We start from the raw sequence: 19,159 nt of genomic DNA, 5'->3' as shown, positions 1-19,159 counted from the left end.
ACTTTGTAAAGGAAAATCAATGAGGGGAGTTTTTGAAAAAGTTTTGGAAGAGTTTTCTTAGCTAATAGATGTTTTAGCGGCTCAAGTGAGGTAAAGTGGCATTTATATTTAAGTTTGTAGGGCTTAAAATTGGTGGGTTTTAGGGTTTAAGCATTGAATCACGTCACTAGGTCGGGTATTTTGTTACAAAACCCAACTTGATGTTGTGACACCCACTTTTTTTGTCACGACATTCCACTTTGAACGCTAGTGTCACGACATTCATCCTTGTAATTTCCAGGTTTCAGCAAAAAGTTTTATGTGGCAACATAGAGGTTCAATGTCGCAACATTCCCCCTAAAAGTTCGTAATTTTGGTTCGAAATATGGTGTTGCGACATTGTTGGGCCAATGTCACGACAACAACTCCATTTTTGCAAAAAAATATTTTTTGGTGGTGTCAGACTATCATATCCTCAATTCTTACCTACCTACGTTGATTAAATAAACGTAAGTATTCAACATACATTACCTCTTATATTATTATGTCCTACTCCTACATAAAAATTAAGTTTAGTTAAAAAATACGAAAAATAAAAGTAAAAATTTAAAAAAATATTGAAGTTTAATTACTAAAGTATTAAGTGCTGTTGCTAGATTCATTTGACAACCCATTAGATTTCTTTATTGACTTCTTACCTCGAGTTCAGCCATCTTGATTTGTCTAGTGTTCGTCATTCTAGCCTGAGTCCTTCCATCTCTCTCTCTCTCTCTCTCTCTCTCTCGTAGATATGTTTTCCTGCACACATAAGACAACAAGTATACCTTTGATCAAGGTTGTTAGTGGTACGATAAGATAATAACTGATTGTTTTCCAATAACTACCTTACCGGTTCCTTATCCTTGGAAGGATTATCGCATTTAAACACTTCCAATTCCCCTTCGATGTTCATTATTATTTCATTTTTCTCTAAAACGATAGTGGGTTTGGATGTGGCAAAAACGGTCTTCTCAACAGGATGGGAATCTTTTGATCTTTCTCAAATTCGAGGACAATGAAATCCACTAGAATTATAAATTGTCTCACTTTGACCAATACATCTTTTAATAAACCTTTAGGGTCTACCAAAGACATATTGACCAATTGCAATGTTATTGAAGTGCTCTTTAGTTCTCTTGATCTTAGTTTTCTGTAAGTAGATAAGAGTATTAAATTTATATTGGCCCCTAAATTGTATAGGGCCTTACCAAAGTTCATATCCCCTATCTCTCTTGGAATTATAAAGCTATCCGGATCTTTTAATTTATGGGCATCTTTTTAGTAATAATAGCACTGCATGAGGCATTCACATTTATTTGTTCCCCTTTCTTTATTTTCCTATGCCTAGACATAATCTCTTTTAAAAATTTTGCATATTTTGGATTTTTTCGATTAGATCTAGTAGGGGTAAATTAACATTTAAAGACAAAAATAATTTAAGGAAACTTATAGATTTAGCTTCATCACTTTTTCGCTTGTCTTCAAGCCTTGATGCGAATGGTATGCTTTTGAAATTCGGATCAATGCTCAATTGTGTTTTCAATTCAGCTACCTCTTCGGTTTCTTATGGCTCTTCAGCATTTGGAGAATTATCCACATGATCTTCATTTAACTTCTTCGAATCTGGGACATTTGGGTTTTTTAGGACTGTACCCAAACATAGCGTAATACCTTTCACGTACTCCTTCACATCTCTCCAAGGGTTATTCTCAGTGTTACTTGGGATGCCCATGTCAACTTGCCTTTGTATCATACCCATCATTTGGCTAAGTTGTGCCCAGATGTCAACGAACTGTGTGTTTGTTTCGGTGCACTTATTCTGCACCTGTCAGATCTCAATACGCATTGATTGCGTCTCCCCTTCTATCTTATCCATTCATTGCTCACATGAAGTGTGGTCCGTACTCATTGGGCGCCTTTTGTACTCTAGATATTTTTGCATATGTGGGGGTTGATAATGAGGGTTCTATCAATTTGAGTGAAATTTTTACCTCCTTTATTTCCTCCCCACTTAAGATTGGGATGATCCTTCCAACTTGGATTGTAAGTGTTGGAATAGGGATTTCTGACCCTATTTCCCAGATAGTTAACCTCATTGGATTGGCTCTTAGGGCAGTGCCCACTAATATGAAATGGTTTGTTCATGGATGGTCTGGTGGCATTCATCTCTAAATGGTTCAGCTTTTCTAGGATCTGCTAATATTTGTCCTCCTCCTGGATAGCTTTCACCATTGGTGGTCTCAGGTTGTATGTAAATCTTTCATTTGGCCACATATATAAGTTCATAACCACGTCCTCAATCAACTGATAGGCTTCCTCGCAAGTTCTGCTCATTAAGGCCCCTCCTAATGCTCCATCTAGTCTAGACCTTAGGTTTCCATCCAACCCATTGTAGAATATTTACATTTGTAGCCACTCTTGCATGCCATGATGTGGACGCTTCCACAATAGCAACTTAAATTGTTCGCATGCCTCATACAAATTTCCCCTTTTATCTGTCGGAAGTTTACAATATTGTGCCTCAACTGGAATGTTTTACTTATTGGAAAGAATTTGGTCAAAACTCATCTTACAAGCTCCTCCCATATAGTAATTGAACTTGGAGCCTGCAAATCTAGCCTACTAAACACATTATCACACAAGGAAAAGGGGAACAACCAAAGACAAATAGTGTCATTAGTGACCCCATTAAATTAAAAAGTATCACATAGTTAAAGTTAATGTTTTAGATGTAGATTTGGGTCCTCAATCAAAGTGCTCTAAAACTGCAGATTACTCTGAATCATTGGAACAACGGCGTGAAAGTGTATATAATCGTAATAAGTAATAAAGTGATAAGTATCGAGTATCATCTCCACAGGGACTGTTTAGGCAAAATTTATGAAATAAAGACTTTAGCAAATTGGTGGTGGAAAATAATATTTTTAGGAGTAAGATAAGATTAACTAAATTAATCAAACTAATAAATACCTAAGTATGCAACTAAAATGACCATAGAAAATTTATGCTAGTCTTAAGAGTTTTCACAATGGCATGCTTGTATGAGAACGATCATCCTTCCTAGCCTAGAATTATTCAAATTGTTAAAAGATGTTACGTGAATTTCGTGGTTAAATTGATCATTTATTAACCCTAATTGAATTTAGTAAAATATTTAACTTAATTAATTACTAAACCTATTTCACATATTTCTATGTCCAACAGACTCAAAATTTCAAAAGCAAAACATATTACAATGTTACGTAAGGTAATAATAGTTTTGGTATTATTACGATTTAATCCTGCATGATTAAACATTACACCATACAAGTAGTTTGCCAATTAATTAAAACAATGTTCATATTAATTAATTAATTCATACATTTCTTCACATTTATAATGCAATAGAAACTTAATAATGATTTTACTTATGCGAATAAATAGATAAAAACACAGAACACCTTTTAATAAAATTGATTAAAATGAACTAAGGAAATCAGATCATTCTAACAACAACGAATTTAAGAAATAATAATATTATTGAAAAAAAATACTTAATTGAACTCATGTTTATGAATTGAACAAAACAAATAATAAAAAGGGGAGAAGAAACTATAGACGAATCTAGATGTTCCCAAGGCATAAACTGATCCCTCCTTCCTTTTCTCTTCTTGTCTTGCCATTACAACTAACCCAATTTACCCTCAATAAATCCGACTAAGTCTACTCTCAAGGCTATGTAAGAACTCTTTTTCAAGAGACATAATTAGGGAATGGAGAAAAGAGAAAGCTAGTGGAGAGAAAATGAAGAGATGATGAAAAGTGAATGAGATTCATTGAAAGGAAAATGAGGGTCCTATTTATACTAGTTAGTGTTGGATAAAAATAGCATTTAGGAGTCTTGAATTTCTCCTTCAAGTTATCATCCATGAATTGAGGAGAGATGGGTTGATTGGTTTACTAAAATTAACTAGGTTCTTGAAAATGGAAGGCTTGAAAAGTGGAGGGCTTGGAATGATAATGGAGAGAAGTTTACGAGATTTTTTTAATTATTGATAGCTGATTTGGGATGGTTTATTCTACTCCCTTATTTGTGGAACAGTCCTCTCTCAATTGGATATTCTGCCTTTCTCTGCTTCAAGTTGTCCAAATTAATTGTCCCAATTAAGAACTAGGTTAATTAAAATGTAGAGGTCCAAAATTAATTTTCTTGGGTGTCCATGGATGTTGAATATTAAGCTATCATTGTGTGACAAATGCTTTTGAAAATACTTCAACAATTTGATCTTCTCAAGGTGCCTTCAAGGTTGATTTTGTCCCCATTTGGCAAAGCTGCTCAAAATTGGCATAATTACGTAAATTTATTATCAAAATAACTAAAATTCAAAGTTTATATTAAATCATGTCTAATTTAATTATTTTATAATATGAACACAAAATACAATAGAAAATACTTGGAATTTGTACGAATTAATGTTCAGAAGACACTGAAAAAATATATATTTTAGTGTTTCCAATCATCTAAATGATTATCGACTTTATCCCAAAATTGTTAGCGTTTATTGCTGGTCGGTTGATGCTGCCTTGCGCAACATCTAGAGTAGGTAGAGCATAATCTCGAAAAGTGCGATTCTGCTCTACCATCAGTTCTGCTATTGGTCTGTCATAATTTGATATGTCAAATTAGGCTCCCCAGTACACTTAACGAGCTTGTTTCCAAGAAAATTATATGTTTTTACTTAATTTCTGTTCTTAGTTTTAATAATTGAACTAGTGTGTTCTCGATTACTTTTGAGACTTGATATGGCCAATTGCACTATAGGGACCCTAACTATAAATTAAGTGTTTTAGGGAGTCAATGGTGACCCGAAAGTGAATGAAAATATCACCTAAAAAGTGGGTATCGTGATATCAATGCATAGAAGTTGTGATACCCCTGATAGTGTTGAAACGAGAAAAATTGTGATAATCTAAAGTGGTATTGCGATACCCAACATCCAAGGCAACCCCACACTTCAAGATTGACAAAGGTATCATGATACCAAACCATGGGTATCGCGATACCACTGTCGTAAGAGGAGAAAATGATAGTAGGGGTAGTCCTTGTCCAACTTCAACACCAACAAAAAACACACGCTGAGGGGAATTTGAGGTATAAGAAGTTGGGCCAGAACACTACTAAAAGAAGTCAAAATTGGCTGAGAGAAACACACTAGATACAAGCCTTAGTTTAGTTTTCTTAGGATTTTCTTAATCTTTTAGGGTTTTACTTTTCTCTTCTCTTCTCCATAGCTTAGGTTTTATTTTTCCTACACATTTTCCATGTTTTTTCTTAGTTCTATCGTTAATAGTTAAGTTAGTTATCACTGTAGCTAGGGTTTATTTGCTTAGTTAAAGCTTCCACCTCTTTTGTATTTACATTTTAATCCCATGTTAATGTTATTCAGTTTTGTTTAATTTCCTTTGTTAAAAATTATTTCTTTGGTGTTTTTATTTATTGTTCTTGCCTTTATTATTATGCTAGCCAAGCTTTTGCAAGAAAACTTGGGTTTTTATTAATTTCCTTAGGGTTTAATTAATGTTATTTTTGCTTGATATCTTGTTGTTAATGGTTTTAATAAAGCATGAGTGGCTAAATATCTAGGGGTTGGTTGATGGAAATGTTGGGTAATTGATTTTTGAGTTTAGGGGCTAAATTGCAAAACTAGACTAAATCGAATAGACTTCAAAACTTAAGCGTGACACCCTTAAGGGAAAATCAAGATACGTGAGATCGAGAGGACACCATACCGAGCATTGATTTGATAGTCTCGGGCTAGTTTGGTGAGGTTGAGAGATAAATTGAACTAAAAGTTGAGGCCGAGAGGTAAAATGGAGTCAATTTAAGAGTAATAACAATTTAGATCCCTAATTCGAATGTCAACAAACCACTTGGAAATCAACCAACCGCTTCTTGTCATCGTATTTACTCGTATTTGATAGTTACATAGTTTACTGTCTTTACAATTTAGTTCTTTGTTAATTTAAGTAATTAATTAGTATAACCAAACCTTTGAATGGTTTGTCGTACTATGGTATTTAGCGAGTAGTTAATTAGACTCCTCGATTTGCATGCTCTTAGCTTTAGAATTGTAAGTATACAAGTCAAATTGTAATATTTTTAAAGTATTTACAACAGAACACCAGGAAGTATTTCGTCATTGTACCCAATGGAGGTTTGTTTAGAAAGCAAAAACTAAATTAAACAACCAAATTTCAAATAATAAAATTAATAAAAAGATGATAAAAATATTATGTAAAAGAACATAAAATAAAAACTAAATTAAACAACCAAATTTCAATCAATTTATGCAAATAAAAGATTAACTTGCATATGTGATCGTGATTAACTTCAGATTTAGGTTTTAACAACTTAGCTAACAATTAACCTAGTTAATACTTTTTGGCCTATAACTAAATTAATTGATTGTTTTCACCTATTTATCTTTCGACCTGATAGCTTAAATTGGGATAGATTAAATGGTGCTCAGTAGACTATCCTTTCGGCTTCATCTACCTAAGTTACTTCTTAGGGTCGTCAATCTTAGGGTTTACTTTCGCTTAACCTATACCAAAAAAATTGGAATAAACCCTAAACCCTTAGTCAATCACTCCCATTTCCACTCGTCAATCTTCCTAGGGTTCTTAGTTCATGGCCATACTAGATGCAAATTTCCCTAATCAGAGTTTTAAACAATCTATTGAAACATAAAAAGAAGAAAAGGGAAAAGAGAAATCTAGAATCAAACTTATGTGTTGAAGATTGATCCATGAAACTCGTGGAATATATGTTGATTGTGATTCGATTGAAACAAGAATGGAAATAAACAAGTAAAATTACTGAATAAAAGAAAACTAAATTGAAATTGATTCAAAATAAATGTTTGAACATAAAATAAAAACTAAAACCCGTAAATTTAGTAACAATGAAATTTAATAATCTAAAGAAGCTCCCTTAGGTCAATTATAGATTTCTAAGTATGTTAATTAAGGTTGTACGGATGAAAAACACCCTTAATTGATAACTAGGCCTCGTCAAATTGGTGTCGCGACATCCCAAGGTTGTTGTCACGACATTGGACTTCGAATATAACACCTATTAGTTTGAAATTGGATGTCGCAAGATCGATGCCTTAATGCTCCCCTTCAGCTTTGAAATTGGGTGTTGCGACATCCATTCTGAATGCTGCGACATTTTGAGATAATCCACTGACTCATCTGCCTAAAACGATGTCCTGCACACACAATTTAGTCCTTCCTTAAGCCCAAATTGGTTTAAAAAGTTATGAAACACACTAAAATGCTCGTTTTATTGAATTCAAAGATAAACTTACTAAACTGATAATTTGAATAAAAAGCTAACAAACTACATAAACACGAGCCCTTTAAGTGTTGAAAAGGGCTTAATTTGCCACAATGAATTGTGGTAGATCATCTATTCCACGTCGTGGCGTCACCAAACAATTTGTAACGTCATGATATCAAGCCACTCGACATTGTGACGTCACATATTGTCGACCGACCTTGCAACAAATCCAATTGAATCAAAACATACCAAAAACATGCCAAACAAGTTCAAACACTCAAATTCAACTTCATAACAAGACATTCACTACATATACATCAATTAAACCTAAACATTTCAATGTCATTAAGGCATACCAACTAAATCATTCCAAATGCCTATCCTTACCTATGCCAAGTATATCAAAACATACCAATTTACTTCAACATACCTAATTCATTCATCAACACTTTTATAATATTATCCATGAACCAAAATAACCATTCATCAACATATACCTTAAGCAAAATAACTAAAAATTACATTTCAATGCATACATCAAATTAACCATTCTTTTCACCTCATTCCACCATGTTTAATATGCCAAGTACAAATAGATACATATATTACCTTTCCAAAAGAATCAAACATGGCCAAAACATGTACTAACCAATTCACATACCATAACTAATATGCAAATCACCATGAACCAAGTTCAATACCATTTACAACTCATAAAGACTTATATACATCAAGGATTACACCAAAACATTTATATACATGCCACAATCCCTAACTCAAAATGACCAAAAAGCTACCGATTTGGGGGTAGGATAGTGTGAGCTTTGGACGATCCGACTTGACATGTTCTGTAAGATAACGATCTACAAGGAAAAGGGAAAACAAACTAGGTAAGCATATAAAATGCTTAGTAAGTTCACAGGCATTAAACGAAACTTAACTCATATTTTATCTAAATACAAAATGCAACCTTAACTTTTCATAGTTTAGCTAGGCATGGCAAAGCAAAGAATCAATAAGGTGAGTATTAACATGTAATCGAACCATATGAAAACTCAATCACTTATCATACCAATTCATGTCATTTTGTATAACAAATTTCAAACTCATTCAATCAAGGGATAATGTAATCACATACATATTTAAGACATTTTTCCAATACATTATTCAAGTTCAATTCAACATTTATTCAAGTGAACATCAAGATCATTGTATTTCATTTCCATTTCTCATTTCGTATAATTTGTTTCACTCGATGAACCCTAGTAAACGGACTCGGATACACAGTAGCTACACCACACTAGTTGCTCGTCTGAGATGAATAAATTCATATCAGGTTTACATGTCTGATCTGACGAAATTTGATACGTCAAATTAGGCTTTCCATTGCACTTAACGAGCTTATTCTCGAGCAATTTGAATGTTTTTTTTGTGTTTGTACTTAATTTTAGTTCTTCATTTTAATAAGTGAATTAACACATTTTATGCTATTTTAAGACCTGAGATGACCAATTAGCACTCAGGGAGTCTAATGAGGTTGGTAAGTGATGCAGGGTATAAACCCCTAACTCGTCTCCGTTACTATATTAGGGTTGCGGAGTATTACCAAGCAATTCCAAACAATTTATATCAAAATATATATCATTAATGTCATTCAATAGTAATTAACAAAAACTCATTAAAAACCTATCAAAAATATACAATTGGGCTTTAAATCGGACCTTCAAGGCCCTAAAAATAATTTAAAAACAATTTGGGACTAATTTGAAACAAAACAGAGGTTTTAAGAAAAAGTTGCAAAAATGTGAAAATAGGGGTCACACTACCGTGTGACATAGCCCAGGCCGTGTAACAATTGAACAAGGGCCACACGGCCGTGTCCCAGCCCATGTCATCACCCGTGCAACTCACTGAGTAGGGTCACACAGTCGTGTCGCAGACTGTGTGCCAGGCCATGTAACTCTCTGACTTGCCACACACTGCCGTGTGCCAGGCTGTGTGACAGTCCGTGTAACTCATTGACTTAAAACACTAGGAATTTACAAATGACACACGGCCATGTCACCAGGCTGTGTGCACCAAATTTGACCCAAAAATCATGCCATTTTAAAACCAAACCATACCTATTCCACCACTCCAATTATACACATATTCGAAAGACCTAGGCACTATTCCAACACATCTAAACATACCAAATCAATCAACCAATTTCATTTAACCAATATGTCATTCAAAGGCACCACATATATACTAAACATTTAGTCTAAAAAATTATTAAAAGACCTTCTTTATAAGACATTAAGCAAATAAGCATTACACTATGAATAAAACCACTTCATTCAACAACTAAACATCAAGGTGTTCATATATGCATTATATATGTATACTTGTTTCATCAATACAAAACATACCCTAAGTAAAACAAGCATCTCATTTATGAGCTACATCCATCAACATTTCAAAATCACATATTTATCTATATATACATGCCACTACCTAAAAGATACAAAAACTACCAAATTAGATGGATAGTGTGAGTCGGATGGTTAATCCTTCCAGAAAGTCAGCAACAATTATCTACAAAACAATCCACAAAAACCTGTAAGCTCACATAGCTTAGTAAGGACATAGTATAAAATTTAATCTAAATACAATTAGACACGGTTCACATATTATTTGATTACTAAAATTTCTAGAATACAAATAATGAGATGATGTAACGATATAATGTTCTCAAATATACCAGAATAAACTCAGGAGCATGTATATGCCTTCAGGAGTACCAAAGTAAAATAGGAGCATGTATGTGCATTCAGGAATTCGAAGTACAAACAAGGGCACGTATGTGCATTTAGGGGTACCAAAGTACAAACAGGGGCACGTTTGTGCATTCAGGGGTACCAAAGTACAAACAATAGCATGTATGTGAATTCATACAATAACTATCTATAAACATATTAATTAAAGAACAATAATATAAGATTACAAGTATAATTTCATTTACGTATTGAAATACTATGAACTTACCTACGATTTAATTTCGGTTAACACGCAAGGACTATTCCATTATTTTCCTCTTTCCTCGGTTATTATTTTTTGATTCAAATCTTGATCTATATAATAATTAAATACAATATATTAATCTCATACACATTTCAATTTTCATTCAATGCATATGACCCTTAACTTTTCATTAATTACACATTTTCCTAAACTTTTACAACTTTTGCAATTTAGTCTTCTAACCGAAAATAATCAAATTAATCATTTTCTCAAGTAAAAATTTACTGCAAAATAATCTAGGCCCTTAAACAGTCCCAATTATACTTGAAATTCACCATTAAAACTTGAAATTTTGACATTTTAACAATTTAATCCTTAAATCAAAATCTAATAAAAATCATTTCACAAAACAACCAAATACCACAATCAAAGCTTCAAACACATAATTATCATAAAAAAACATTCAAGATTCATCAATGGAAACTTCTAAAATTTTTAACAGATTCAAAAACAAAGGTACGGGCTAGCTGGACCTAGTTGCAACGATCTAAAAACAGAAAAATTACTAAGAATAAACTCAAATAGAACTCACATGCAAGAGGAACTATGGACGAACCTCCCTAAGCTCTTCAATGGCGTTTCTCCCTTTCAAATTTCAATGGAAGAACATAGAGAAGATGATACAATTTTTATTTTTATTATTCTTTATCTTATTATTACTTAATTACAATTTTATCCCTATAAATAAACATACCAAATGAGAATTTAATTGTCTTTTACCGTCCATCTATCTTCTCTATGATCTAATTACTACTTAAGTCCCTTCTCCTTTGATAATTAAACTATCAAATCATTACAATTCAATAATTACTAAGCTTTACATCTTTTACAATTTAATCATTTTTACTTAATTAATTGTCTAAACGTTAAAATTTCATCACTAAAATTTAACATGAATCCAATGCAACCCTATAAAATTAATTAAATTATAAAAATTCAACTTTAAATATTAGATTTTTGGTCTTGAAACCACTATTCCGTTACCATTAAAAAAAAAGATATCACTTTAGGAGTCCACGGTGGCCTTAATAGCAAGAGAACATCACTGAGAAGGGGGTATCGTGATATCAAAGCATGGAAGTCATGATATCCTTGACAGTGTTGAAAAAAGGAAGATGGAGCCACCAGCAATGGTATTGCTATACCTAAACTCCCAAAGGACCTCTATTTCAATACTAATGAGGATATCGCGATACTGGACCATGGGTATTGCGATATCATTGTTGAGGGAGAGAAAAATGATCGTAAGGGTAGTCCTTGTCCAACATGTCCTCCAACCAAAATTAGACAATCAAGGGCAATTTGGTCACCTTTTGGCTGAGAAAAAATGAGAAACCTTTAGTTATTCATTTTTTTCATCTTTTTAGCTTAGGGTTTAATGTTTTTGACATCTTTTTAAGATTCAAACTCTTTCTTTTGTGGTTCAATGTTAAGTTAGTTAGTTAGTTAGTTATTTCTGTAGCTAAGTGCTAATTACCTTTTAATAGTTCAACTTTCCTTGTAGTTATATTTTAATCTTATGATTTAATCTTATGATTTAATCTTATTCAGCTTTGTTTTATTTCACCTGTTAAAAATCGTTTCTTCAGTGTTTTTGTTCATTTATTCTGCTGCCATTATGGTTTTCTCCAAGCTTTTGAAAGAAATCTTGGGTTTTTATTGTTTGCTTTGTGGTTAAGTTGATGGAATTTTTTATTGATAGGTGTTTAGAGATAAGCATGAGTATCTAAATTATAGGTGGTTGGTTGATGTAAATATGGGAAAGTTGATTTTTGGGTTTATGGACTAAATCAAATAGATTTTAAAACTTAGGATTGGCGCCCTTAAGGGAAAATTAAGATAAGTGAGACTGAGAAGAGATCTTATCAGGCACCAATTTGATAGTCTCAGGTTAGTTCGATGAGGTAGAAAGATAAATCAAACTAATTTGTCTAAATCAGTAAAATTAGGACCGAGAGGTATAATTGAACCAATTTAGAAGTATTAGCGATTTAGATCCTTAATTCAAAGGTTAACCAACCACATGGAAATCAACCAACCGTTGTCTGTTATTGTATTGGTTAGTTTCATACTTTGCTCACTTTACAATTTAGTCCTTGTTTGCTTCTAGATAGTTAATCAATGTAATTAACCTCTTGTATGGCTTGTCGTAATATAATTGCTTAGTGATTAGTCAGCTAGACCCTTTTAGTTGTATGTCCATATTTTAGAAATCACTTAATCACCGACTCATTTGGGTTGAACCATTGGGATACTTTGGTGTTCTATTGGACACTATAATATTACAACAGACACTTTACGCTTGCAATTAAAATCGCAGTTTTAAATTTTTTTATAAAATTGTTTTTTTTGCACACGTGCAGCCAGGTCATTGTCCGAGCTAAACCTTTAAAACAACATCAAGTTACTTGTTTGAGCTAAACATGTGTCACATGTATTTGTGAGTCCGCAACAAATGTTGGATCTCAGGAACATCTTTAATTAATCCCGTACAAGTACGCACAAAAACCTATTGGCATGCAAATCGTATCCTAACATTTACTAAGTTTACACAAGCATCTATGACACATATAATCATCACTTTTCAATTTAATCCAATTCTCACCTTTTTGTACCAATTCATAACCAATTTATAGATTGGATTCAATTTTTCAGGGACTGAATCTTCATGAACTTACCTGGTCAAAACAAAAAACAACTGAATCTTTCGGGACTAATCGACAATTTTGGCTTTTCCTCGATTATCACCGGTTTGATTCAATTCTTGATCTATAGAATTATTTCATTCAATAACAAACATTTATACAATGTGCTATGACATGAATAAACCTATACAATCTTATTTTTGATACCCTTAAAGATTTACATTTTATTTAATTCAATCCCTTAAATCGAAATAAAATATCTTTCAATTTAAAATTGAATTCAATTACATCCCTTAGGGACCCTCTACTTTCTATTTATACTGAAGTTTTACAATAATTTTACATTTTATAAACTTTAGTCCTTATGTACAAAACAAACCATAAACTTTACAATCTAGTCCTTTTTCATAATCCAAGCTTAAAATCTATCAATATAACACCAATTTCTTCAAGAAATCAAAAATAAAAACTGTTAAAAACTTTAGCAGTTTTGCAAATTAGTACATGGGCTAGCTAAATCAAGCTTCCATGACCTCAAAAACATATAAATTATAAGAAAAGGACTTCAAATTGCTTACCAATCAAAGGCCGAAAGTTGAATGCTTTAAAAATGGTTTTTCTTAGGTTTTCAAAGCTTGGTTTGGTTGAGAGATGAAGAAGATGAATGAAATCCACTTAAATTTTCCTTATATACTTTAATTAAATCTCTAATTACTCAATTAACTTAATTAAACTTAATCACCATTAATCAAAATAAGTGGATTCTTCCATGACGAAGCACTAATTCATAATAAAAAATGGCTTAATTACCATTTTGGACCTTTGTCTAATTGTAATTTAAGTCCCTAAATCTTTGGCCAATTACAAACCTATAGCAATTGGACTTTTACAATTTAATCCATGCACCATAATTAAGTAATTAATAGAAAAAATTAAAAGACCAAACATCAATATTCTTTTATACCAACTTCGTAAATATTCAAATTTAATATTTACAGGCTCAACTTATGGAAATAGGGTTCTAAAATTGCCATTTTTGGTACCATTAAAAATCGAGCTATTACATCAAGAATTGATTAGAAAGGGATGTTAGACGTATTTAGCATATATCCTGGATTCGAGAATATTAGTATCCAATTTAGATCGATTCCCCATGGTACGTGAATTTCCAAATATTTTTCCTAAGGAATTACTAGGTCTACCGCCTGAAAAAGAGGTCGAATTTGTTATTGAGGTGGTGCTTGAAACTGCACTGATCTCAATTGTGCCATATAGAATGGCTCCAGCCAAGTTGAAAGCCCAAATTCAAGAGCTTCTAGATCGAGAATTTATCCTACCTTGTGTTGTCGTGGGGAGCCCCAGTCTTGTTTGTGAAGAAAAAAGACAAAACTTTGAGACTGTGTATCGATTACCAACTAGTTAAATAAGGTAACGATAAAGAAAACACATTCATTTGTGAATGTGACCCATTTCTCTAACTTCATCATTTTCATCCATTTTTGTTCATTTGGTTCTACACATAATTCATTATGGTTTCAACAAGCTAGCGGAGGGACCGATTGGACATATGTAATTAGGGATCAAATAATTTCTAATTAAGTTCCAACTTTTCGCCTATTAATTATAACCTTATTTAGTCATGAATTCATTCCACTGTAGTATCGTGACTGAACTCTCCCTAGTTATATACCATTACGAAAGCTATGCAATCAGTGCTTTCCAATGATGTTGTCATAAGTATGTTACCCTCATAGGATATCATTAATCTCTTTGGGATAAATCTATTCTCGCAATAAGATGTTATTTATCTTATAGTAATCATTACATTTTTCTTCATAACAAGTCAATTACTATCAAATAGTAATCAAGTCGTTTATTACAAAGACAAACGACCCGTGGCCACGTTTACTTTCCATCTATTATATAATGTCAATGAGAGGATATCATTTACCCATTAGTTGGGCTATGAATTTCACTATTGTGAATTACGCTAAATACTATAGAATTCATATACCCAACTCATTAGCTTTTGGCTCAATATCTATTTGAACTCAGACTTTTACTTGCATTAAAGTATACAAGTCACGCATACATAGTCTATCATTCCCTTAGGATTAAGGTATGCCACACTATGAACGTCAAAAGTGAATAAATCCATAAAAAAATCTAGGATCTATTATACTTAGGTCATGTCTAATGTATTGTCAGTCATATCTATATCTCTATTGTAACAACCCTCACCCGTCTCCGTCACTAGATTAGGGTTACAGGAATTTACAACCATTAGTAGAACAAACATAGATAATTTCAATTAAAAAATTTAATTTTAAATCAAACATTAATAAAATCAAACAACCAACATGTCATTCAAAATAAAACGAGACTTAAATCGAGCCTACTTAACATTAAAAGTGATTGAGAAACAACCAATGATCAAATTGAATCAAAATATGAAAATGAGGTAAAAACTGAAAACAAGGGTCACACGGCCGTGTGGTTAGGCCGTGGGATAAGACTTAACCTATGTGGAGCAAAGACATGGCCATGTGGCCAAACTATGTAATAACCTATGCCTGTGTAACTTAGGGTCACACGGTCGTGTCACTAGGCCGTGTAACTCTCTGAGACCATGTGGACCTAAAATCACCAAAATTAAATAGAGCACATGATCGTGTGGCAGACCATGTCACAGGTTGTGTATACCCAAAAACACCTTCAAACACAAGCCATTTCACACACCCTTTCTTAGGTTCCAAGCCATGCATTAACCAACATCCAAACCTAATCAAAATCTGTCAAAATATGTCCAAATATACCAATTCACAATGTAACAGCCCGTTTTCAGTGAAATCAGAATAGTGGTTTCGGGACCATAAATCTAAAGTCAAAAAATTTATTTTATTATTATTTTATGGTCTACAGTATGATAGAAGTATCGTATAAAAATTTTGTTAAGAAATTTTATTGTTTACATGCTTAATTTGATAAAAAAGATCGCGTAAAGTGTAAAAGTTGAGTTCTAATAGCTAAAGGTATTAAATAGCTATAGGGCTTTAAAATGGAGGTCTTTATATGGTAATTAGACCATTATTTTGTTAGTGGATGATAATGGCTTGGCATTTTGTGTAATTATTAAAGTTTATAAAGGTTAAATAGGTAATTAAGTAAATAAATGATAATTAAAATAAAACCAAATTAGTATCATATTTTCTTTCATCTTTCTCAACCAAATATCAAGGAGAAGAAACCATTTTTCTTAAAGCTAGGTTCGTCCAAGCTTATTTTTCTCAATTGGTAAGTGATTTTTGTCTAGTTTTTAATGATTTCTATGTTTTCGGGATCGTTGTAGCTTAATCTAGCTAGCCTAGGGACTAATTTGTGGAATTATTAAATTTTTAGGATTTTGCCATTGATGAACATGCTTGATTTTTGAAGTTTGATGTTAAAAAATGAATGGTTGTTGTTAGATAAACAACTTTTGTAAAGAAATTTTTGATGAAATTATCAATTAGGGGCTAAACTGAAAAATATGATAAATTATGGTAAAATTTTTGAATTTGTGAAATATGTGGGTTACTATTAATCTGTATAAAAATCGGCTAGGCTTGGGTAAGGGATAAATTGCATGAATTTTATTTTTCGAGCCTAGGAACTAAATTACAAAGAAATTAAAAGTACAAGGGCAAAATGGTAATTTTATGTTTTGGTATAATTTGGTTGATAAATATATTAAATTGAGTTAAATTTATTCGTATAGATCTAGTCAAACCACGTAAATAGTTAGATTGAGGGAAAGAGAAAATCTCAGATTAGTTGCCTCCATATCTACGTGTACTCGTTAATGTAAGTTCGTGTAATTAAATTGAGTATTTATATATTTGAATTGAATTATATGTATGTGATTTGCATAATTGCCATGTATAAATATTGATTGCATATCTGATGACGTACGACGATTACCGAGCCCCGTTTGAACCTTAGGAATACATAGGATACAAATGAGATGACATTAATGTTACCGATTTGGTTGTGGTCTTGCATGTGTTGCAGACACACCACAGCTGGTATGAGCTTACCGATTTTAGCTCATGAGAGCTTATCGATTCTCAGCTCGTATGAGCTTACCGATTTCCAGCTCGTGGGAGCATACCGATTCATAGCTCATATGAGCATACATGTACAGGAATTGATGGATTATAGTTTAGCACACTATGTGTGAGCTATCCTACGTATCCAATGATATTCTAAATGGTTCAATGGACAATGTTCTGATACGATGTGACATGAGTTCGATACGAACTATTACAGGTATAGATATGAATTACATGGAAAATGATATCACATGGTATATAGGTATATGAAATGGAGGACACATGTACATGTAATTTGATTAATTGTTAAGCTCATCCATGACTTGGTTTATATATGTGTTTACATGACTAACATGGTTGATGTATATGTGCTTAGGCATTTGTACAATATATGTTGGGATATGCTTTGTTTTCTTACCTTATATGTGAATAAATGGTAAGTTGAATTCCATGTTATACAAACTTACAAAGTTTAAATGCTTACTCTGTGTTATTTTTCGTGTTTTATAGTGAATCAAAAGGTCGTTCGGGTTGGAAGCTTATCGAAGCTATATCACACTATCCACCGGCTCTTTTGGTACTTTTGGTTGGTTTAAATTTGGTTGTAATGTCATGTATAGGTTATTTTGGCTAATATTAGTCAATGTGTTTTGGTTATGGATATGACCATTTGGTTGGTTTGCATTTTGACCTTGTGTTGGTGAAATGGTACATTTTGATTTGTCTATAAGTTGCCTTATATGGTTGAGGTATGGCTTGATAAGGTAGAATGATGGAAGGTAAAATGATGGTTTGAATATGCATTTTGTGTAAGCCTTGAATGGTTGTGAATTGGTACTTGTTTGAATGACTTATTTGGTGTTTTTAGTGCACAAGTTATATGTGAATTATATGATCATTTAGAGCTAGTTTTGTATGTCATATATGGTACATTTTGGTATGATTTCAAAGGGTAAATCAAATGGCATAATATGGCTTAATTTTGGTCAAGCCTTTGTTGGTTAATTGAGTAAATTGTGTTTATATTTGCACATGTTCTTGAATTGTCATTTGAGGTGCCTAAGGACATATTGGTTGTATGTGAATATAATACATGTTTAAGGCTTGATTTTGCTTGTTTTGGATGCCTTAATATGGCTTGTTTATATGCACAATGTTGAGTGTAGGTTGATGCCAAATTGGGTGACAAATATGGCTTGTAAAATGGCCTATTTTCGTCCACACAGACAGAGACATGGGCGTGTGTATCAGCCATGTGTGACACACAGCTAGGTGACACGGCCGTGTGTCCCATGTAGTTTTCAAAGGGTTGCAAGTCAGGCTGTTACATGGCCTAGCACACGGCCTGGCACACAGGCGTGTGAGGTTACTTTGAAGGGTACACGGCCTAGCACACGGGTGTGTGGCTTGGCCATGTGACCAAGTTAGAGAGTTACATGGGCATGGACACGGACTGGGACATGGCCGTGTGTCCCCATTTCAAATGGCTACACGGCCGTGTGACCCTTGTAGCTTTGAAATTTTTCAATGTGTTCCAAAAAATTCTCTGAGTTTTCAATTTAGTCCCGATTTGTTTCTAATGCATATTTTGGGCCTCGAGGGCTCGTATGTGGGACAATATGAATGATTTTGATTGGTTTTTGATATGAATATTGATATGTTATGAAATGTTTGAAATTCTGTTTATTTGTACTGTAAATTTTGGTAATACTCTATAACCCTATTCTGGCGACAGATACGGGTTAAAGGAGTTACACACAATCAACCTAAGTTCCTAACCCATATGCCTTCATTGGCACCTCAATTCAAACATTAATATCAGAAATTCAAACCAAAGATATAATTAACATGTTAATCTCATTCAGTCATCAACTATGACTCAAATAATATATGCCAAAATCTTTCATTTATACCAACTTTCCAAAGGCCAACATAATCATTCCAAAACTATAAGTTACCAAAAATCTAAATGACCATTTCCACATCTATTCTCCAATTAAGACACCAAAACCAATTGC

The sequence above is a fragment of the Gossypium raimondii genome, chromosome 13, assembly GCF_025698545.1.
Source record: "Gossypium raimondii isolate GPD5lz chromosome 13, ASM2569854v1, whole genome shotgun sequence".
NCBI classification, from domain to species: Eukaryota; Viridiplantae; Streptophyta; class Magnoliopsida; order Malvales; family Malvaceae; genus Gossypium; species Gossypium raimondii.
Note: the sequence above shows the minus strand (reverse complement) of the source record.